Here is a 24610-nt window from a genome sequence, read left to right as displayed (position 1 = left end):
TAAAAGTAATCAATAAAAATACAAGACATTTTTTAAGATAAAGGTGAGATTATACTATTTCCTTTTTTTTAGTCAGTTTCAATCGTTCATGGATTATTGAATCGCCGTACAGCAAACGTTTATATACGACTTACAATTTTTAAAAGAGGAACTGCAATTTCAAGTGGTAAACTGGGGTAACCTCCAAGTTATAACCGATTATAAACTGCAATACGATATGCAGTTAGAAGGGTAATTCCAGAGGCTGAATTAATGAGTTGCTGGTTTCACTATAATCTGGTTAGCCCACCATAAAAAAATATTATTTAAGTGTATTTACTAAAAAAAAAAATTCTATTTTACAGAGAATAATACGGTCTATACAAACCAATAACCTCGTTACTCAGGTTCGGAACAACATGAATATGGCAATAGTTCTGAGAATGGAAATTTTGTTTTATCCAAAAAAAATTAATAACTATAAAAAACACTAATAATAATAATATTATACAACCAACAGATCATGGCATTACCTCATTTACCCACAAGGAGACAGGCTGGGTTCCCAGACGATTTCCATATAACCGATGGGTATAGGGCATATGGAATTGGCAAGAAATTTGCAATTGGATGAAACTTTAAGAGGTCTATTTGCTTATTTCCAAAGATTTTGGATGAATGCCATGCAGCCAAATGGTTTCTCGGTACACGAGTTTAGTATAAATTTTATTGAAAGTTTTCATTCTACCCTAAGAACAATTATTGGCCATCATGGCCGCAAGTGTGGACATTCTATGGTAGTAATAACATAATATAAGTTTGAAATATTTTTACTTGATATATTCTACAATATTTTCATGTAATATATTTTGTTCATCAATATAAAAGGTTAGCGCAAGCCAAAATTTACATTACTTAATATAACTACAACAAATATTGATCGAGATGATTGACAGTATGATAATATTCTGATAGCAGAACTGGTTTTTAATTTGTAAAAAAATTAACTTAAATTTAAGTTAAAAAATATAACAACTTTAAAATGACTTTATTTTTAGAAATTCACAATCAGTTATGCTATTTGAACATTATACTATTAAATGTTTAAATTAGTATTTGCTGTAGTTATAACAAATAATGTAAATTTAGGCTTAGGCCTGGGCAACGTTTTAGATCTTATTTTTTTAAACTAAAAATAATGGTTATCTGGGGAGAAATTTTAAACACTTAAATAGCACTGTAATTTTTAAATTAAAAAACAAATTGTTCTAGATTTAAGAAACATGAAAATATAATGTTTTTGTATAAAATAATTGAAATTATCACAAAATATAAACATCACAATATATCACAATATAAAATTATCACAATATAAAGTTCATACTTCCTTATTTTAAAATTGTAGATAAACTTCGTTATATTGAAAATCGGGTACGCCGAGAAACATTGCAGACTCTTAATGGGCAATAGCAGGTAATACAATGCTTTTACTGAACATTATATCATAAACATAGTTAATAAGATATACCGATCCATCATAACTAGTAGAGATACTAACCATTACATTTTGCAAGGTGCTCTACAAAATGTACAAAATAGGAGATATAATGTGACTGGATTTTTGAGAAGAATGGCACATATTGCTCAAAGTTATTGGAATCAGGAAATTGATTCATTAGTCATGGGCACGGTTATCTACACAGATTAGAGCTCGCGGATATTCTGCCCATGTAGCCGTCGTGTCGACCACAGGTACTAATAGCGCTAAGTGTGACTTGGCCCGACTTTATCACGTCTTATATAGGATATTAGATGGTTTTGTTTCTATCTTCTTAATAACATAATTTAGCAAGAATTTGTTTATAACTAAAATTGTTGTTCACATTGTTTTCTATTGGGTAAACAAATCATATTATTTTTATCATCAATCTACTGCAATTGGCGATGTAATCATTAGACAATAAATTAACGGTGTGGCCGTATATTTTTACAATTTTATTATACATAAATGATTTAGTTGTACTTTGGGGTACAAAAGTAATAATATAAAAGTTGACCAGTTTGGTGTCCCTAAAGATCCTAAACTACGACAAAAATTGCAAAAGTGTATTCCCAGAAAATACTTTATTTTAACTTATAACTCTTATGTATGTAAAAAACATTTTAAAGAAGAAGATATAATGAAATTTAAACAGGTTGGTGATGTAAAGGTAAATTATGTTATTTATTTTAGAGTTCTTAAACCAACAAATATATTCATCACTTACATATTACAGAAATGTAAAAGATTTACTTAGTTGGAGATTACCATTGAAGAAAAATACATTATCTAAAACCCTCATCATAAATGTAGTTATAATATAATTTATATTTGGTACCATAGGTATATTAAGAATATTCGACAAACTAAATAATAATATATTATTATTTATATATATATATATTTTTTTTTTTACATAAATTATATAGGTATATTTTTATTAATATTTAAAATTGAATATATTTGGTCATTTATTGTGTAAAAAGTCATTTAAAATATTTTGCATGTTAGATACATACAAAAATAACTGCTACCAAGTTTAACTCTATGAGTATTATGTTATTATTACGTACTTAAAATAGTTAGGTATGCTTGCTTTTGGTTTATTGATTATTTGTAAAAGAAAAATTATTAATTATATTGATAATTATTTAAAAAATCTGAATTGTGTTTATTATAGGTAACAAGCTAATAGAAATCGAAGAGCACGTGGTAGAGGACGACAACTGGTTCCTATTGTTGTACCAGAACCTGCACCAGCACCAGGAGTCAATCTTGCACCAGCACTAATGCCTATACGTGCATCAGCACATAGACCAATATTCACACGTACACCAGTACCTGCACAAGTACTTGTACAACCTAGGGTTGGTGTACCAATAACAGCTTCTAGAGCAATACTTCCACCATCATTACCAGTGGCTAGAGCTACACTCACACCAGCATCAAGAACTTAATTTCCAGCACCTTACCAAGAGCCATTCGGTCAGTAGCACTTAGAGTAGAACCAGAGCCTATAATTGTGACTTTAGCTGCTCCTACATCCGTGGATCCAATAGAAATCGAAGGTATGCAGCTTGTATTATTCAACATATTATAAAAATGAATTTGATGATGATGAAGTTGCTGATGATGTGAATCAACTTGAAGATGAAAGTATTGTATTATTCGTAATATGTGTTATTATACACATATTACTTACATAAAAATATATAGACCTCATAGATGAGATGTCAAGTATTGTTCAAGCAACTGACGTAGCGGGAACATCGTCATTAGCTCCGTACGTACTGGCACAATTTGAAAGTATCTAAATAATTTAAAAAATCATATTTAATGTTCTATTAAAATAAATGTTAAAAATAATTAAACAAAAAAAAAATGTACCAAATTGTTATTTCTAGACCAACATAACAAAAACTACCAGTTTTGATGCCAAGTCAAGGATTACCCATATTACTAGGTGACTAACATAGAGAAATTAAATAACCAGTACAGTAGGGTCGAGGCATAGTGGGGATGAGGAGTTCACAGGTCTACAGGAATTATAAGTTATAAAATCACTTTTAAATAAATGCTTTGATTCTAATCTGTGGGGACGGAGTGGCTGAGTAGATTAAGGTGACGGTGCCGTTCCCTCTTTCTAAGTATTGTAGAAATGTCAGGGACAGACTATAATCAAGGGCGAGAAGTAAACGGCCAGGTGAAATATGATCGTTACAACACTATAAACCAGTACAGTGAGAAGTAGTAGTAAGTGAGTGAGTAAGAGATGTCAATAAAAATAAAAATATCTGTTGGAGACCGCTATCAGTCAGTTACCTACGGCCGCCGTGTTGAGCTTGCCACCCCTCCTATTTAATGTTGTTGGTAAAAACACGTTGGTGTGATCGGCCGGCCGTGTCGTGTGTTGCGCCTCGACGTGACGGTCAACGCGAAAAAGCCATCACGTGGTTTTTTTTGTGTTTCTGTTTTTTTTCACTAAAGCGTGTTGTTTGCGTCGTCCCTGTGACTGTATCTGTTTTAACTGGCCGCTAGTTAAGTTGTCGTCGCCGCGGCCGTAGTCGTTTGATTGGCCGCCGCCTGAGCCATCGTCGCCGCGGCCGCATTCGTTTGGTTGGCCGCCGTTTAAGTTGCCGTCGCTGTGGCCGTTGTCGGTCGTCTCACTTGGTTGAACGCCATTTCTCGACAGCACCGCCGTGGACATTGCCGGCCGTCGTACGAGGGAAGCCACCCAACTCGACATCATTGATGTTCATTCAGGTTTTTTTTTTGTTAATTATATAAACATAATTTGTGTGATATATTAGTTTTTTAAGTTACGTTTATGTAGAACAATTAGAACTCTGGCCAGATAGTAAGACTGTCGTGTTATTACTATCAATAGTGAAGTGTTTTTATAGCATTGAAACAAAACTTTTCTGTTCTCTTTAATTCAGTAGTCCATACAAGAACCTAATATGAGTTTTAATTCAGTAGGCCGTATATTATAGTATATAAACCATATACGTATATCGATTACCGTCACAGTGCAAGTCGTCGGGCTAACCGACTGTGTGAGCCTCTCGGCGAAACAATATCGATAAAACCATTGCATCTAATGACAAATATGTAATTAATAATACATTTTTACTATAGATTTTTGAGAAAATTGTATAAGTTTTAGATCTACCTTCGGTAAAATATTCAAACCTCAATAATATATATAATATAGTATATAATATATATACTATCGAATTTTTTGTTCCAGGTTGCTGGGTGTGTCGCAGGACGGACCACCTGTCCCGTTTTTGTAGTAAGTACCGAACGTATATGGTGCATACTATATGCAGTGATTAACGCACACACCTATTTAAAAATTAAATTACAATTGTTTTTCAGAAAAAAACCGTCAGGTTGCCGCCGCTGTCGTCCCGCCAGCAGCGCCACCCCGACCGCCGACCCCTCAGGCAGCGGAATTTCCGGCCACTGTTAGCATTGTAGACCCGCCGGGAGGTAAATAAATATATATCAAAAAATGTATATTTTGTTATTAAATTTTAAAAGTAAACTTACCTTATTTCCCTACTAAAATGTAATTTATTTTTAAGATCAAGATTATGAATAGGCACAATTAATTTAATCACCTAAAGAAAGAAAAAAAATTTTGTTTTGGTTACATCAGGTTCAAGCACTATCTATATCTATATGTACCTATTTAAACGTTTAAAAATAACATATGTTTTTCAAATAAGCCACAATGAGGCATAAAATTTAAAAAAATTCCAGTTTTGTTTTATTTAAATGGAATAAATAGTTTATTTATTAACATCATATGGATGTAGACATCATACATAATAATTAGGTAATACTTAAATGTATGTTAAAAAAGTTGTGATCATTCCATCTTAAAAATAAATAAACATATTAATCATTTAAATCACATGACAAATTGGACTTCTTATACTATTAAATTATATGTTCATTTGGCATGTTTGTCCTATCCTATATGACTGAAAAGTAATATTTTCCTTTTAATATAATTAACATTATTTCTATATACAGCTTTACCTTTGTGCTCAATTTGGATAATTATATTACATTATATTATATAATATATATATACATAACATAAATGTAATCTTAGAAATATTAAAATGTTAGCAAAATTGTCACAAAATAGCAAAAATCACTTTAAACTTTTATTTTGTTTCAGAACCCGAAATAGAAGAGATGGGTAAACAAAATTTCATAAGTAACATAATAAATAAATAATATAATGACTATGTCCTCTTGTTTTTTAGGTGAGATGGTTGTTGACAATCATTTATAATAAATAAAAAAGTTAATTATTTAAATTGGTGTTAATTTTTTCAAACTCAATTTAATATTCCACAACCACAAAAGAGTAAAATTAAGCCATGCATATTTATTATTAATTATTATTATTATTATAAATAATGAAAATTAATTTACAATTATAGATATATTCTAATAGTTTCAATAATAATTAATAATATATAAAACAAATTATCTAAATAAAATGTGGTATCTATAAATTTATAGATATAAATATTATTAAAAAATGTGAAATAATATATTATAAAAAATATATAAAAAACCTATAGTTGATACTTATATTATATGTAGTGATCATAATTGTAGACAGCTTTAACAAAAAATGGTGAAATAATTAAAGTATTTATTATTCATACATCAGTATCGTTGTATGTGCACATTTAGAAATGAAAGCGTTAAGAGAAGTCGTTTTAAGACACTTAAATTAAGGTTGAGTATAAAGATTGGATAGGCACGAACTATTATAAAATACTTCATAAATAACAAAAAAACCAACTTTGTACGGTGTAAGTTTTCCGTTAGCCGCAAGCAAATTAATCGGTAACGGCACAGCGTAGCAGAGTCTGTAACCGATAGTAACAATAATAATTACTTATTGTATTAATTAATACAGAGTAAATAGAAGCGTAAAACATTCTACTCACCTTTCATTGCAAATAGCCAATCTGTCTTCAAACGGACACGCATCGGTTATGATTTCATTATATAGTTAAGCCTAAAATAATAGTAGTAGATAGTAGATAGATATAAAATAAGCCATCAAATTTTGCAAAAAAAATATAAAATGTACCGTTATTAGTTATCACACACAGCAGTGTGAAAAATATAGGAATTTTGTAAAACTAATTAATTGGATATTTGGTTTAAGCAAGAAAAAAGTAATGAATCAATATGAACTGTACTATATATACATACAGTTCATATTGATTCATTACTTTTTTCTTGCTTAAACCAAATATCCAATTAATTAGTTTTACAAAATTCCTATATTTTTCACACCGCTGTGTATATATATATATATATTGTAAGAAACCTACCAAAATTATTTATTTATTTATCATTATAATTGATCAACAAATCAAATAACAATCCAAAGACGCATAGGTAACGTTTCACACACCGGGAAACACTATTGAATAAAAAACCACGTATGACAATGAACAACAGTGTAATTAATAATAATAATAATAATAATTTTACGTTTAATTTAATTTAAGGAAAGTACAAACTCGCCAAAAAAAACAACACACGCCGTCACCGTTATTATTTGATACGATAACGTTGTGACATGATAAAAACACGCGCCAATGCCACGCGCTGCCTAAGCCGCCTCAGATTCTTTTCTATGAGCGAGACGTATTATACGAATCCCATTGAAGAGACGATTAGGCGACTGGCGGGACGTCGGCTATTTGAATTGACATTTTATTATATAGATTTGTACATTATAGTTATTTTTAGCCAATACAAAGAAAACAAACTGTATTCCTGATTTTTTCACTGCTCACCAAGTTATGGTTACATATATGGGTCCTACCTCCTAACAAATTTTAAAGATCTATCAATTTTATCTTATGAAAGATTGATAATAATTAGTAATGGGATACAATACCAAATGCTAATAATATTATATGTCTCACCTAACACATGCATACCTTATCAACAAGGAACCTGCACCAGTATGCGTCACTTGCAAGCAAATATTATCGATAGAACACATAATCATCAACTGCCCCAAATATAGAGAAGCACGAAAGAAACTCAACAATCTTCTCACACTTCACCAAGCATTCAAAGAAGAAAAGACCACTGAAACCATCAAATTTGTTCACAATGTAAGTATAAGCCATAAACTATAAATATCATGTTATTCTAATTCCTAAATTTATTGTACATTAACTTCTAGGCTAATAATCCTGTAATTGAAGCCTTTACCATTAATAAAAATAAAAAAAATATTTTTAACATTATTATTTAACTATATGTTTTATAATTTTATGTTGCCTTGATAACCATTCCACTTGTCGTGAAACTCCCGTTTTCGTGGGCTAATGTTATTGAATTTTTTTAATTGAGTATTAATTTAAAAAACTTACATCTATATAAAGCGACTCCCTGCGCCTACCGACTCGAGCCCCTACGGGACTCTTCGATGGATAGTGGCTCACGCCCCTAAACCCCCAGAGAAAAAAAAAGCTCACCTAAAGGGACTAAAAAAACTAACCCGATAATTTTCTGAAGGTGGTCAGCGACCTAACGAGTCGGAACCTAGCCAGGTTTAAGTTAGTTTTGTTTTAAAGTTAAAAGTCTTGATAAGAAACTGGTCATTGGGAAAAAGTGTACGCGAAGTTCAGGTAGCTGTAACTTCAAAACTAAGCGTTTCCGTAAATGTTTTTGTGCCATCACGGCGTCGACCGCCGCCGTGTTTGAGCTTGCCTCCCCTCCTTAACCTATCCAAAGTTGTTGGTAAAACACGTTGCTGTGATCGTCCGGCCGTGCGTTCGTTGTTGTTGTGTTCCGCCGTGACGGTAACGCGCTAAAACCCATTATGTGGTTTTTTTCTGTTTCTATCGTTTACTAAAGCGTATTGTATGCGTTGTCCCTGTGGCCGTATTTGTCTTGGTTGGCCGCCGTCGAAATATAAAAAAAAGGACAATGGTAGAACACAGACAATGTTGTTGTCTGTATTATGTAAAAATTTGGTTTCTTAGTTTTGATTACAGCCTTTGTAAAATAAATTCAAGGCGGGTTTTTTGAAGAAAATAACGGGTGATTGACGTCCTCTTAAATAAGTATAAATATTATAAATATACAATTTTGAGACTCATTGGATTTAAATCCATTTTGGGAACCACTTTTTTGGTGATTAGTTATTCCACCCGGCACGCAGAGCACTGAGAGCAATGTCTGGATGATAACGTTGAAGTTGCCTGTCTATTTGTATACTTGTCTAATGTACTTGTCGGTGTGTGGTATATAAGCGGTCTGACGGTGCGGCTGAATCGTTGCCCGCGTTGTATGCGATTTATTGCGACGTTTGCAACTTTTTGTATCTTTACAACAAACGCCAGTAGGCAGTTCTCGTTTTCTTTTGTATCGAGCCTTCATACGCACTTCAAATCTGGTATTTGGCTAGTATTTGTTTTTCTGGCCAGTTCATTTCACCAACATCTCAAACCACAGCCGCGTAAGGTATAGTTTTGTTATTGATTTTGTATTTATATATCGAATTACAATTACCAATTATTATTGTGTTTATACATTTTTTTATTTCATATTTATGTTATGGAGAATTATACTCTTTTAGATACTAAATTACCTTTCCGACATTATTTATACATAACTATATTCCTGTGGTCAATCCCGAGTATAATTACTTCCCTGATTGGTACAAACAAATATTATACAGTCTATTTTCTCTTTTCCCTTACATTTTTTTACAATTTTCACTATTGATAAAACTCTTAAACATAAACCTAATAGCTATTTTTTTATAGAGAAATTTGATTAGTAACACTTCCTATAATTTTTTCTAGTAGACCCTTGTAAAGAACATTCTTATTTAAACAAATTCGTATTTTATTCTGGTTTATTTAAAATGCTATCACCTAGAGCACCCCAAACTAGTAGCCCATATAGTAGATTGACTGATATGAAGCAAAATATATTACACGCATTGTTTTCTTGGGTACTATATTCTTAAGCTTATAAAGTTTATAAGTTATAGCGCGTAGCTTTCCTACAAGATTTTGTATATGAAAATTCCATCGTAAATTATTATCAAAAATGATACCTAAGTATCGGGTTCGTGATACTTCTTTTATAGAATTATTCTTCTTTTACTTATACAATTACTTACGTAATTACAACTATTTCCATCAACACATCTATGTATTATTATCGGGTTAAGATTAGATGAAGTTTTACTAACAGAAAACTTTATAAACATTGTTTATCTCCATTTAGAGTCAAATTTTAGAGCATATAATTTAATTTATGAGTTGCCAAGTTAGTTTAGGATTATTGGAGGCACTCTTAATCTTTCTTTCATAAAAAGTTTTTTTTAAATTATTTAATAAATAAATATTATAAACAAATTATACAAGACATTTTTTAAGATAAAGGTGAGATTATACTATTTCCTTTTTTTAGTCAGTTGTTCATGGATTATTAGATCGCCGTACAGCAAACGTTTATATACAACTTTTACAATTTCTAAAAGAGGAACTGCAATTTCAAGTGGTAAACTGGGGTAACCTCCAAGTTATAACCGATTATAAACTGCATTACGATATGCAGTCAGAAGGGTAATTCCAGAGGCTCGATTAATGGGTTGCTGGTTTCACTATAATCTGGTTAGTCCACTAAAAAAAACAATATTAAGTAAAAAAAAAATGTATCTACTAAAAAAAAAAAAAATTCTATTTTACTGAGAATAATACGGTTTATACAAAACAAAAACCTAGTTACTCTCAGGTTCGGAACAACATGAATATGGAAATAGTTCTGAAAATAGAAATTTTGTTTTATCCAAAAAATTCTATTAACTCTAAAAAACACTAATATGGTTGTATATTATTATAACCTAACAGATCATGGCATTACCTCATTTACCCACAAGGAGACAGGCTGGGTTCCCAGACGATTTCCATATAACCAATGGGTATAAGGCAATATAGAATTGGCAAGAAATTTGCAATTAGATGAAACCTTTAGATGTCCATTTGCTTATTTCCAAAGATTTTGGATGAATGTCATGCAGCCAAATGGCTTCTCGGTTTATGGGTTTAGTATAAAAACCAACAACTTTATTGAAAGTTTTCATTCTACCCTAAGAACAATTATTGGCTATCATGGCCGCAAGTGTGGACATTCTATGGTAATAATAACATAATTAGTTTGAAACATTATTATACTCTACAATCTTTTCATGTATTTTGTTCATTAATATAAAAGGTTAGCGCAAGCCAAAATTTACATTTCTTAATATAACTACAACAAAAATTGATCGAGATGATTGACAGTATGATGATATTCTGATAGCTTAATTGGTTTTTAATTTGTAAAAAAATTAATTTAAATTTAAGTTAAAAAATATAACAACTTTAAAATTACTTTATTTTTAGAAATTCACAATCAGTTATGCTATTTTAACATTATACTATTAAATATTTAAATTAGTATTTGCTGTAGTTATAACAAATAATGTAAATTTAGGCTTAGGCCTGGGCAACGTTTTCTATCTTATTTTTTTAAACTAAAAATAATGGTTATCTGGGGAGAAATTTTAAACACTTAAATAGCACTGTAATTTTTAAATTGAAAAACAAATTGTTCTAGATTTAAGAAACATGAATATATAATGTTTTTGTATAAAATAATTGAAATTATCACAAAAAATTGGACCACGGTACAATATAAAGTTCATACTTCCTTATTTTAAAATTGTAGATAGACTTCGTTATATTGAAAATTGGGTACGCCGAGAAACATTGCAGACTCTTAATGGGCAATAGCAGGTAATACAATGCTTTTACTGAACATTATATCATAAACATAGTTAATAAGATATACCGATCCATCATAACTAGTAGAGATACTAACCATTACATTTTGCAAGGTGCTCTACAAAATGTACAAAATAGGAGATATAATGTGACTGGATTTTTGAGAAGAATGGCACATATTGCTCAAAGTTATTGGAATCAGGAAATTGATTCATTAGTCATGGGCACGGTTATCTAAACAGATTAGAGCTCGCGGATATTCTGCCCGTGTAGCCGTCGTGTCGACCACAGGTACTAATAGCGCTAGGTGTGACTTGGCCCGACTTTATCACGTCTTATATAGGATATTAGATGGTTTTTTGTTTCTATCTTCTAAATAACATTATTTAGCAAGAATTTGTCCATAACTAAAATTGTTGTTCACATTGTTTTCTGTTGGGTAAACAAATCATATTATTTTTATCATCAATCTACTGCAATTGGCGATGTAATCATTAGACAATAAATTAACGGTGTGGCCGTATATTTTTACAATTATACATAAATGATTTGGTTGTACTGTGGGGTACAAAAGTAATAATATAAAAGTTGACCAGTTTGGTGTCCCTAAAGATCCTAAACTACGACAAAAATCGCAAAAGTGTATTCCCAGAAAATACTTTATTTTAACTTATAACTCTTATGTATGTAAAAAACATTTTAAAGAAGAAGATATAATGAAATTTAAACAGGTTGGTGATGTAAAGGTAAATTATGTTATTTATTTTAGAGTTCTTAAACCAACAAATATATTCATCACTTACATATCACAGAAATGTAAAAGATTTACTTAGTTGGAGATTACCATTGAAGAAAAATGCATTATCTAAAACCCTCATCATAGATGTAGTTATAATATAATTTATATTTGGTACCATAGGTATATTAGGAATATTCGACAAACTAAATAATAATATATTATTATTTATATATATATATATTTTTTTTTTACATAAATTATATAGGTATATTTTTATTAATATTTAAAATTGAATATATTTGGTCATTTATTGTGTAAAAAGTAATTTAAAATATTTTGCATGTTAGATACATACAAAAATAACTGCTACCAAATTTAACTCTATGAGTATTATGTTATTATTAAGTACTTAAAATAGTTAGGTATGCTTGCTTTTGGTTTATTGATTATTTGTAAAAGAAAAATTATTAATTATATTGATAATTATTTAAAAAATCTAAATTGTGTTTATTATAGGTAACAAGCTAATAGAAATCGAAGAGCACGTGGTAGAGGACGACAACTGGTTCCTATTGTTGTACCAGAACCTGCACCAGCACCAGGAGTAAATCTTGCACTAGCACTAATGCCTATACGTGCATCAGCACATAGACCAATATTCACACGTACACCAGTACCTGCACAAGTACTTGTACAACCTAGGGTTGGTGTACCAATAATAGCTTCTAGAGAAATACTTCCACCATCATTACCAGTGGCTAGAGCTACACTCACACCAACATCAAGAATTTAATTTCCAGCACCTTACCAAGAGCCATTCGGTCAGTAGCACTTAGAGTAGAACCAGAGCCTATAATTGTGACTTTAGCTGCTCCTACATCCGTGGATCCAATAGAAATCGAAGGTATGCAGCTTGTATTATTCAACATATTATAAAAATGAATTTGATGATGATGAAGTTGCTGATGATGTGAATCAACTTGAAGATGAAAGTATTGTATTATTCGTATATATATATATATGTATGTACAGTATACACATATTACTTACATAATAATATATAGACCTCATAGATGAGGTGTCAAGTATTGCTCAAGCAGCTGACGTAGCGGGAACATCGTCATTAGCTCCGTACGTACTGGCACAATTTGAAAGTATCTAAATATTTTAAAAAATCATATTTAATGTTCTATTAAAATAAATGTTAAAAATAATTAAACAAAAAATTAATGTACCAAATTGTTATTTCTAGACCAACATAACAAAAACTACCAGCTTTGATGCCAAGTCAAGGATTACCCATATTACTAGGTGACTAACATTAAATAACCAGTACAGTGGGGTCGAGGCATAGTGGGGATGAGGAGTTCACGGGTCTACAGGAATTATAAGTTATAAAATCACTTTTAAATAAATGCTTTGATTCGAATCTGTGGGGACGGAGTGGCTGAGTAGATTAAGGTGACGGTGCCGTTCCCTCTTTCTAAGTATTGTAGAAATGTCGGGGACAGACTATAATCAAGGGCGAGAAGTAAACGGCCAGGTGAAATATGATCGTTACAACACTATAAACCAGTACAGTGAGAAGTAGTATATGTAGTAGTAAGTGAATGAGTAAGAGATGTCAATAAAAATAAAAATATCTGTTGGAGACCGCTATCAGTCAGTTACCTACGGCCGTCGACCGGCCGCCGTGTTGAGCTTGCCACCCCTCCTATTTAATGTTGTTGGTAAAAACACGTTGGTGTGATCGGCCGGCCGTGTCGTGTGTTGCGCCTCGACGTGACGGTCAACGCGAAAAAGCCATCACGTGGTTTTTTTTGTGTTTCTGTTTCTTTTCACTAAAGCGTGTTGTTTGCGTCGTCCCTGTGACTGTATCTGTTTTAACTGGCCGCTAGTTAAGTTGTCGTCGCCGCGGCCGTAGTCGTTTGATTGGCCGCCGCCTGAGCCATCGTCGCCGCGGCCGCGTTCGTTTGGTTGGCCGGCGTTTAAGTTGCCGTCGCTGTGGCCGTTGTCGGTCGTCTCACTTGGTTGAACGCCATTTCTCGCCAGCACCGCCGTGGACATTGCCGGCTGTCGTACGAGGGAAGCCACCCAACTCGACATCATTGATGTTCATTCAGGTTTTTTTTTGTTAATTATATAAACATAATTTGTGTGATATATTAGTTATTTAAGTTACGTTTATGTAGAACAATTAGAACTCTGGCCAGATAGTAAGACTGTCGTGTTATTTCTATCAATAGTGAAGTGTTTTTATAGCATTGAAACAAAACTTTTCTGTTCTCTTTAATTCAGTAGTCCATACAAGAACCTAATATGAGTTTTAATTCAGTAGGCCGTATATTATAGTATACAAACCATGTACGTATATCGATTACCGTCACAGTGCAAGTCGTTGGGCTAACCGACTGTGTTAGGAGCCTCTCGGCGAAATAATATCGATAAAACCATTGTATCTAATGACAAATATGTAATTAATAATACATTTTTACTAGATTTTTGAGAAAATTGTATAAGTTTCAGATCTACCTTCGGTGAAATTTTCAAACCTCAATCCCTAAAATTTTACACGAAAATGTGAAATAAAAAAGTCTATCCCTTCTAGAGGAAAGAGTTAATATTTTTTTGGTTTGTCAATGTTTGAAAGATATTTTATACAAATTTGGATTTTATACTAATTAGACTATTTTTTAAAAAGTTATGGAACATCGTAATTTTTGTGTTGAAAAATATAAAATTTTGTTAGTGTTTTTCGATTTTGAAGGGAAGGAAATGAACTTTTTTAATTTCTGGTCCAATAAAGTACCTTATGATTTCTGATCTATAGTGTTCTTATACAAAAAAATGGTTCAATAGTTTTAAAGATATTGTAGGGGTACCTACAGACACAGAAAAATAAAAACACATTGTAAATACAATAGTTTCTCAGCTTCGCATAGAAGCTAAAAAACAAAATAGTAATACTCACTGACATCATTAGGTGAAGAATATGACCGATGCATTGTTTGCTTGGAACAGAGGGAGAAAATTGTTGGAGTCAATGTTCTTTTACCGTGTGGCCTTGGATGGTGTTGTAATAATTGTAGCGATAGATTGATCAGTTGCCCTATTTGTAAAGCAAGATCGTCTTCCACTCTGCAAATAAACATAATGTTACCTAGAGTGGGTAATCACAGTAAGTGTAAAATGAATTAATTATGCAGTATTACCATACATTTGTCAATAACTCTAATAGGGTCATGGATGCACAACTATAATAGCTGCTCGATCCAACTGGGACTAGTTGCCTTCAATATTGGAGACAATGGAGGGATGCACCTCAGAGCATTTAATATATATATGTAGACTGTGGTCATGGGTGGTTTTGTGTGGACTGCATCAATCCTAACCTGATCGATGTGAGATGTGTAACAAAAAGGCAGATAAAGCGGTAAAAATATTTATTTCTTAAAACTTCATTAAATTATTTATTTTTTATTTTTAAATTAACGCTAATCAGATTTTTTAATAGTAAATATAAATATGTGTAACAGTAGTTAACATAAATATGAGAACAATACAATTATACAGTAAAATTATTTTAGCTTCGTCGTGTAACTTTGTTTTCTGTAACTAATCTTTTTTAATTGTATTATAAGATTTTTATATCTTTTTTAATTATATTATGTGTTATTTTATACTTTTTTAATATCATACCGATTTTTAATTAAAAAACTATTACTTAAAAGATTAAAGAGCCCACGTTTAAGGAGTTATTATAATAAATGTAATAATACAATTTCACCATGATTTTATTTGGTTATTACAAACAAATTCATAACAATAATTGTATTATATTTGTATTATTGTTTTGTGAGTACATATTTGTTTGTTGTAATAATAATACATAATACATTTTTTAAGAATATAATATTTTATTGTACTTCACATGAGAAAATATTTCTACGCAAAATGCATATTATATTTTAAAATAATCTCTGTATATATATAAAATTCTAGTGTCACAGCGTTTGTAACAAAACTCCTCCGAAACGACTTGACCGATTCTTATGAAATTTTGTTTGTCTGAGAATAGGACGTAAACTATTTTTCATACCCCTACGTGATAAGGGTGGTCCACCCCAATTTTTTTATTTTTATTTTATATGATTATCGATAGTATCAATATTTATTCATAGATTTACGATATCATTTTTCATACCGCAGGGATACAGTGATCCTATCAGCTGATTGTTTGTCTAATACACTAATAACTGAATACACACACAAAATTTCATAAGAATCGGTCAAGCCGTTTCGGAGGAGTTTTGTTACAAGCACTGTGACACGAGAATTTTATATATATATATATAGAGATATTTTGTTATATCCCATAGCATGTACCCGAGAGGTAAAAAAATCCAAGTTCACTTAACACATAATAGAGGTTTTGACGTTATCATGTTTTAAATATTATTCCGCATTACTTAATAGTTAAAATCGACGAGAACTGTAAGTTAAAAGTTATAGTAACTTTAACAGAACTATAAGTCACGACTCACGGAATAGTCGGCGGTAATCATGTATAGACGAAGTAAAATATTTTCGTGGTATCACAATATCGGGTTAACTGTTGTATGATTCATTTAATTACCTTATGATGTCGGAGTATGTTAAATTCGGACTAACCGTCTAATCGTAGCCATTGTATATTCAAAGTAGATTACCGGGTGATTCTTTTAACGCCCTACACTAGTTTACTCTTAAAATAATTGCAAATTTGTAGTGGTTATTTTTGAAAAATATTTTGATTATACTATATTACTATATAAAATAATATTTAAATGTTTAACCAGCCAGATACTCATGGGACACGGAGACTTCTAAGGAAAACTCCACTCCTTCGTGCTGGCGAAAGACGGTGTGTGTGCCTGCGGCACAGCGAAAGAGACAGCCAGCCATTTCTTGTTTGAATGCGGTGAGCATACGGACCTGAGGAGAGGACTCATAGAGACGGCCGTGTCGCCCATTGGAGCTACTGGGCTCAAGGGAGAGATGGCTTAGCCTATCGCGATTCTCCCGGGAAGCGCTTGTTAGAAAAGAAGAAAAGCGAAGAGCAACCAGAGCGAGGACCGCGACTGCAACATAAAACTAGCCACTAGTAACTCCCTCAGTAGGGGAGATCAAGTGCAGCACATACCTTTAATTTGGGCGAGATGGGCCCGACGAACCCACGCTCAGCGAGTCTACTATAAGCAGGTTTGGGGGGCCCTGCTACCATAGAAAAAAAACTTTACCGACCGGAGATGGGACTGCCGACTGGGTAAACTAGTCGTACCGCGGGGCCGGGGAGCTCCACGCACCTTAACTGATCTGTGCCCCGGTAATTCGAGGCCCTAACAACATCTCGGGCCTCTTGGAGTCGGACTCGCGGGGGCTGTGGTTTCTGCTGGGTTAGGATCAATGGCCTATGGCTAATCCGAGATTGGAAGATTTAGAAAGTATGTGCTACCATACTATCAAGTATGATAGTACTATCGCAAGAGTACTCTTGTCGTGTAAACGGGCCTTTACTGCTGAAGCGACTATGCCCCCCCCTTCGTGGTCCTTTTTTTATATTAGTAGAAGTATAAATAGATTAAATCCATCATACATTGTGCCTATTCAAAAGACTTCATCGAATACATCACTGCCTTTTTTGCATGAAAAATGTGTAACAAAAATGAAGATTCCAAAGAAAGCAGATGCGTTATCTATATGTTTAACAACGGATTCTTGGACATCTCTTAATAATCAAAGCTTCTCAGCGTTAACTGCGCATTATTTAGATAGTGACTTTGGTTTAAAATCGGTTTTGTTACAATGTTCACCGTTTGGAGAGAAACATACCAGTTTAAATCCGAGTCAAGAAATACAGACTATAATAACTGACTGGGAGCTAGATGACAAAGTTTTATTAATCGTATCTGACAATGCCTCAAATTCAAAGGAACAATAAATAATTTAAATCTTATGCATTTTGGATGTTTTGCCCATTTGCTCAATTTAATTGTCCAAGATTCATTAAAAATAACCGAAATAACTAAAATAATTAATACAATTAAATCATTGGCGGGGCATTCCAAAAGAAGTGGGATTACATGGATTGCCTCCCATGTAATTAAGAAATATCAACAAAATTCTGGAGCTACTCCAAAAAATTATTGCGAGATGCAGCAACACGGTGGAATTCTAGCTACAATATGTTAAGCCGTTTCATTGAATTACAAAATATATTAAAAGCAACAGTTGCTATACTTGATTTTAATTTGCTCACTTTATTACTAAACGATTGGAAAATTTGTAAAGAACTTTGTGTAGTATTAAAGCCATTTGAAGAAGTCACCAAAGCAGTAAGTGGAGAAAAGTACATGAGTGCTTTGGCAATTGTAATGGCTAATAGTTTAAAGGCAGTAACCGAAAAGAGGTATTTAAAAAGTTGTGATAATATTACTTAAGTTATTTTATAGCTGAAAAATGGACTCGACATACGTTTCTCTAACTTGAAAAATAGTAATACCCTTACAAATAGTACATTTTTAGATCCAAGTTTAAAACAGTTAACTTTAAACGAAAAAATTGCGATTGACAAAAAAATAGAATAATAAATGCTACAGCATTTTTAAAATAAATAAAACAGTACAAGAAAATATGGCAACAACTAGCCGCAATGAGATTGTAAGTGATGAATTTAGCATTTGGAACAGTTTTGATATGATCAGATAAAATGTTACACCCCAAGGAACAAATACATCCAAAGGCATTGCGACGATGTGTATGGAAAAATGTTAGCGGTTATGCCACATAATGAAACAAGAAAATTATGGTAGACCTTTGGTCATGCCGTCGCGTTCCAAACAGAGGCCGTTACCGAAAGCGAGAGGGGGTACAATTTATATTGGAAATGACGGATACATTTTCTAAATATATTAAGTTATACGCGATTAAAAAAGCTAACACTATAAGACGAGTAATATTAAATTGGGTAATTAAAGATTTTATACCTAAAGAAGGCATTCCCAAATGTATTCTAACTGATAACGCCACTCAATTCAAATCTAAAATTTGGTCAAAGCGATTGAATGAACTAAATATTAATACAGTATTTACAGCGTTATACAGCTCACAAGGGAATCCGGTAGAACGGGTGAATAGGGTGAGATAGGGGAGAAGCTGAGGACATATTGTTATGAAAAACATACCATGTGGCCTAATATTTTAAGTAAAATAGAATAACCATATGGTTTAACCATAGTATATCTGACACGACCGAAAAATCACCCTGGGAGGTATTAAAAAATAAGCCGCCGGATCGACCTATTAGGTAATTTATTAAATATTCCGCCGACGAAAGTAAAAGAAAATAATATCATTGCTATTGTTCGCGAAAATATTTTAAGTAAAGCGTTAAATAGAAAATTAAAAGCTGAGTGTGATAAACATTTTATAAAATATTCGGTAGGATAGTTGGGTCTTGGAAAAAAACCCACCTAAAATCATCAAGTTTTGAAAAGGAAATTAAAAAACTATTTTTACTTTTCGATGGTCCTTATAAAATAACAAAACAATTAGGAGAAAATACGTTTATTGTAAATAATTTACAGAGTGGCAAGGCATCAGTGGAAAATGTCAGAAATCTCCGACCGTACTATGGTCAAGACACCGAGCGTCCAATAGTTGACCGGGAAGATCGACCAACTCCTCAACGACTTCCTCGGTTATCACCACGATGAACACGAACTAATGGAGGTCGAATGGTCTGAGCCATCCGACTCAGGGGATGTGGTAATGGTTAAAGAATGTCTAACGAAAACTCAACAAAAGGTTGATACCCCAGTACTAGTCGACCTAGAATACAAGTTTCATAAAATCAATAGTGACACCCTAGTGGTACAAACATTAACTACTGAAGAAGACAGCCAATGAAGATAGAAGGCGTAAGGCCGGTATCACCCGAGGACCTCCATTGGTCTTGAATATCGAAATACCGCCTTTATGGAACCATCCGCTACCACTACTTAATACACCTTCTATCTCACAATCGCCACCACGTCAGAAGCCGTCCTTACTTCCACCGACATCACCGCAGGCTCGGAAACCACAACAACCACACCATCAACTGTACTTCTGCCACCACCGACCCAACAACAACACACACCGACTTCACCACAACAACACACACCATTACCTACTATTCAGCAAACAATATCATCGCAGACAACTCCCGTACAACAACCACCAACTTTCAAAATATAATTCAAAAGCTGGACGAAGAAATACCACACAAACTTGAACAAATATACTATAGAGAAAATTATCAAGAAGCTATTCCGATATGTAGGCAAACAGAAAATACAGCAGAAGACGCAAGTCATCTAGAAATTGTTAGAACTAAAGGGATATGAAGTTCCAAACAAAACAACAGTGATGAAAAGATTAGCCTTTTCGTTCTAACCCTAGCCAGTAAAGAATCCAAAGAAGGACTAAAACATTTTTACAAAATGTTGTCTCAAGAGGGAAACAATGTAACATATCGCCATCTGGTGATTATGATTAACATGATATGATTAATTAAAAATGAACCGGTGGGAAACGACGCCGCCGCCGCTGGACGATGAACCACTTCCGTTCCATGGATGCACGGAGACTTTTTATGAATTAACTTTGTATTCTAATGTTATTGTGTAATAAAGCTCACCCGTGATATTAAAACCGGCTTTAACCTTTATTTTAACTTTAATTACCCTTCGTTCACCACGAACAGCATCATTTGGCGCAGTCGATTTGGCATTAAAAAATAAGGTAAGTGCAAATTTTTTTTTTTCTGACATAAATTTTGTTTTTTTTTGCGCACCCCTTAAATTTAATTGTAAAGAACCTAGCTTTAAGCGGGGCATAGAACTCAGTGTGTACTCTACAGAGAAAGTTCTTAGTTTTTTTTTCAAAATTCTCTGGGGTTAAGTAGTGTACTTACACGTAAACTTAGTTGAGCCCAATAGAATAGACTACACAGCCCGTGCTATAAATAGCTTAGACAAACCCGTAGACCGCTGCGTGCCACTCGTATAACCAGGCGCGTAGAGAGGGGGGGGGGTGTTATGGTGTTGTAACACACCCCTCGGCTGTGTTATGATTTCACATTCTTACAATCTATATTATTGATTGTTATTTAGTAAATAAATAATAGCTGTGTAGCTGCGTTATATGTGTTTCTTAGATTACATATGATCTATATTGTATTGCAATTATTTTAGACATTATCTTGTAACGTTGTGTTATCTACTGGTAAGTATAGTACTATGCACATAACACTTAACAGCTGTTCGGCCGTTCGGTGGTAGTAATTTGCACGGCTGTAGATATACTGGTACACGTAGGCCTATACCTCGCAATGTTCGATCTGCGACTACTTGAGTTCTTATCTTAAAATATTATGATCAAAATGTCGGACACTTATCAGTCCTGGCCTAAGTTTCCCTTCTGGTTTTTCTGTGACCAGTCTAACTATAACCATGGTAATCGGCATTGTTTTATTGTTAACAATCAACAAGATAGGTATTATCAATTATATTATCATAAATATATTTTTTTTAATAATCTTCGAAAATTATAACAAATTTTATTCAAAGTAAAATTTTAAATGTCTTCTAAAAGGAAACATAGTAGTATTTTATCTTTCTTCAAAAGAACAAAAAACACAACTGATTCTTTAGAACTAGAAGTGCCAGATAAAGACGACAATCCTGATGATCCACAACCTATACCTCAAGTTCAGCACGAAATGGTAAGTATACAATTATTATTAGGTATTAATTATAACACGAGTAAACATTAAAAATTTGTATGATTGTAAGATTCAAAAAAATACAAAATTTTGTTAAGTTATACTTGAAGTAAATAATTTAGATAACACTCCCCCTTTGAAATTATTGGCCACGCGCCTGCGTATAACCAATAAACTATCCTCCGTAATTGCTTGACAATAATCAGCAATATGTCAGGTAAAGGCCTAACCGATCTGACAATACCGGAGTATCACATAACGTCTCTACTGGCCGGGCGTCCGGGAATCGGTTAGAACATATGTAGCCGCATGTCATGTGTGTGCATGTGTCAAACCGACAACCACAAGCCGGACGACACGATACGCCAACGAGTACCAAGGCAACCGTGGGAAGTGATCAGCATTGATCTAATGGATCCGTACCCAAGAAATGCCCGAGGAAAACCTGCATACTCGTCGCAACCGACTGCTACAGCCGTTGGGTAGATGCGTATCCATTGGCTAAGGCTACGTCGAAAGCAATCGTCGACACCCTCGAACGTGAGTACTTCTCACGCTTCGGTTACCCAAGGGCGGTACTGTCCGATAACGGCACTCAGTTCGTGTCAAAACAGATGGAGCAGGCGCTTATGGGGTGGGGAGCCGAGGGGTGGACAACCCCGATTTACCACCCCCGAGCGAACCCGGTTAAGAGGCGCAACCAGGACCTAAAGAAAGGTCTACGCACAGCGTTGTTGGATAAACCTCATCATCAATGGGACAGCTGCCTGCCTCCAATCTTATTCTCTCTTCGCAATTGAGTCAACAGATTCACGGGAGTGACACCAACGACTTTGGCTATCGGAAGGGAAGCCAAATCGCCCGGAGACTGGTTAATAACGACCTCAAGTGAGCCACAAAACCCGATCGAGAATGGGAATGATATACCTCCCACCGGAGAAGTCGTTACGTTCCGGCAGGAGACCGGACGCGACCAGAGGATTTCGGTGAAACCGAAACAAGTACCCGGAGAAACTCCGGCGGTGACCCCAGCTACCCGAGGAAAAACTCCATCCGTGGGGGACTGGGTATACCACAGGGCTCACCACCTATATAACGCCGAATAGAAATTTCACACGGGGTTCGCCCCGATTAGGTTAGAAAGAAAGAAGGGTCCCGGGGTATTTATGACCGGGGGAAACGCCCGGTTAAACTCCATTCGTCAGCGCTGAAACCGACAAATACCCCCGTATATAAAAGTGTATTGACGCCCATTGTTTCAGCAGTACGTGATGGAACCCCAACGTCGCAGCGACAACCGCCGACTACGACCGTCTCGGAGAGCGGTCGCGGACCACGTGGCGTGGCTACGCAGGACGGCGGAGGAGGCACTACGAGCGGTAGCCCGCCTGACCGGCGAGCCATTCGCGGGCCTGCCGACCGGATGGACGGCGGACCGCATCAACCGAGTGGAGTTGCGGGAATTGCGAGCCCAAGGTCAACTGAGCGCCGCTTACGACCGCGGCTTCACGGACGGGTTGATCGCGGCCAGGACGAGGGGGGGACCTCCTTTTACATGTCCGGCGACGACGGTCTCCGGTCCAACACCCGCGGAGGGAAAGGCGCCAGCCGGCACCAGACCGTCGGGATCAGGCAAGACAGCCCAACCATCGCCACAACGGGGGCCGTTTTCACCCGCGGGCAGCGCAAGGGGAGCGTCCTCATCCGGACATCCCCGCCCAGCAACCCGCAAGACAAATGGACGCGGCAGAAGTTTCGGACGCGGCCGACGTCCAATTCCTGCATCCGGAATTGGTGCTTGACCGGTTGGAGGTGATGGAGGTGGTGCCCGATATCGAGGCGTTCTTGGAGGCCCCACCTATCCAGCTGCCTTAAGTGCCCGACCTGCCAGACTAGGGGGGGGGGGAGTATGACGCGGTCGCATCGCGACCCCAGCCGGTGGCGGATGCTAACTACATCCGTCACCGCTGGGTGGTGACCGCATCCCTCTTTACCAACATAGTCTATCAGGTCACGCACCGGCAGCGTGGACCGATGGGAAACGCCGCCGCTGGACGATGAACCACTTCCGTTCCATGGATGCACGGAGACTTTTTATGAATAAACTTTGTATTCAAACGTAATTGTGATATTAAAACCTGCTTTTACCTTTATTTTAACTTTAATTACCCTTCGTTTACCACGAAACGAACAGCATCAGATGTTTAGATAAATTTAATTGTGATGAATGCAAAACCTCATTATTAACAACTGACAAGTAAGTTCAATGAATCTAATGCACTACTTTTAATTAATAAAACATTTAACAGTGTCGAAACAGTGGTGGATTAAAATGTCCCTCCAATTGGCTTATAAACATTTGTAGAAATAGTCTAAAAGTATTGGCAGACAGATTTGAAAAAATAAAAACAGACTGGAATTGTGTCTAAATTGACTGTACAAATTCTAACTAAATTAAGGAAGAAATATCCAGAATTTGAAGAGCCAACTTGTAAAAATCATATTATATACCTTATTAACTTTTGCTTACTACCCGAATTTAAAATGAATGTAAATGGCTAAAAAGACATTCCGAAAAATCTGCTACGAAATAACAACCTAAGCCAAGAATACTTGAACACCAGTAGACCAGTGGTGATTTCAGGATATTTTATAGGGAAGGGGATATAAATTTATTATCATGTATTAACAGATTAAACATT

Source organism: Adelges cooleyi, unplaced genomic scaffold (genome assembly GCF_023614345.1).
Source record: "Adelges cooleyi isolate 19-005CV unplaced genomic scaffold, UGA_ACOO_1.1 ACOO_flye_CR_arks_rails_tigmint_CR_PRNA_307, whole genome shotgun sequence".
Classification (NCBI taxonomy): Eukaryota; Metazoa; Arthropoda; class Insecta; order Hemiptera; family Adelgidae; genus Adelges; species Adelges cooleyi.
The sequence above is the reverse complement of the archived record's forward strand: the minus strand, read 5'-3'. Positions refer to the sequence as shown.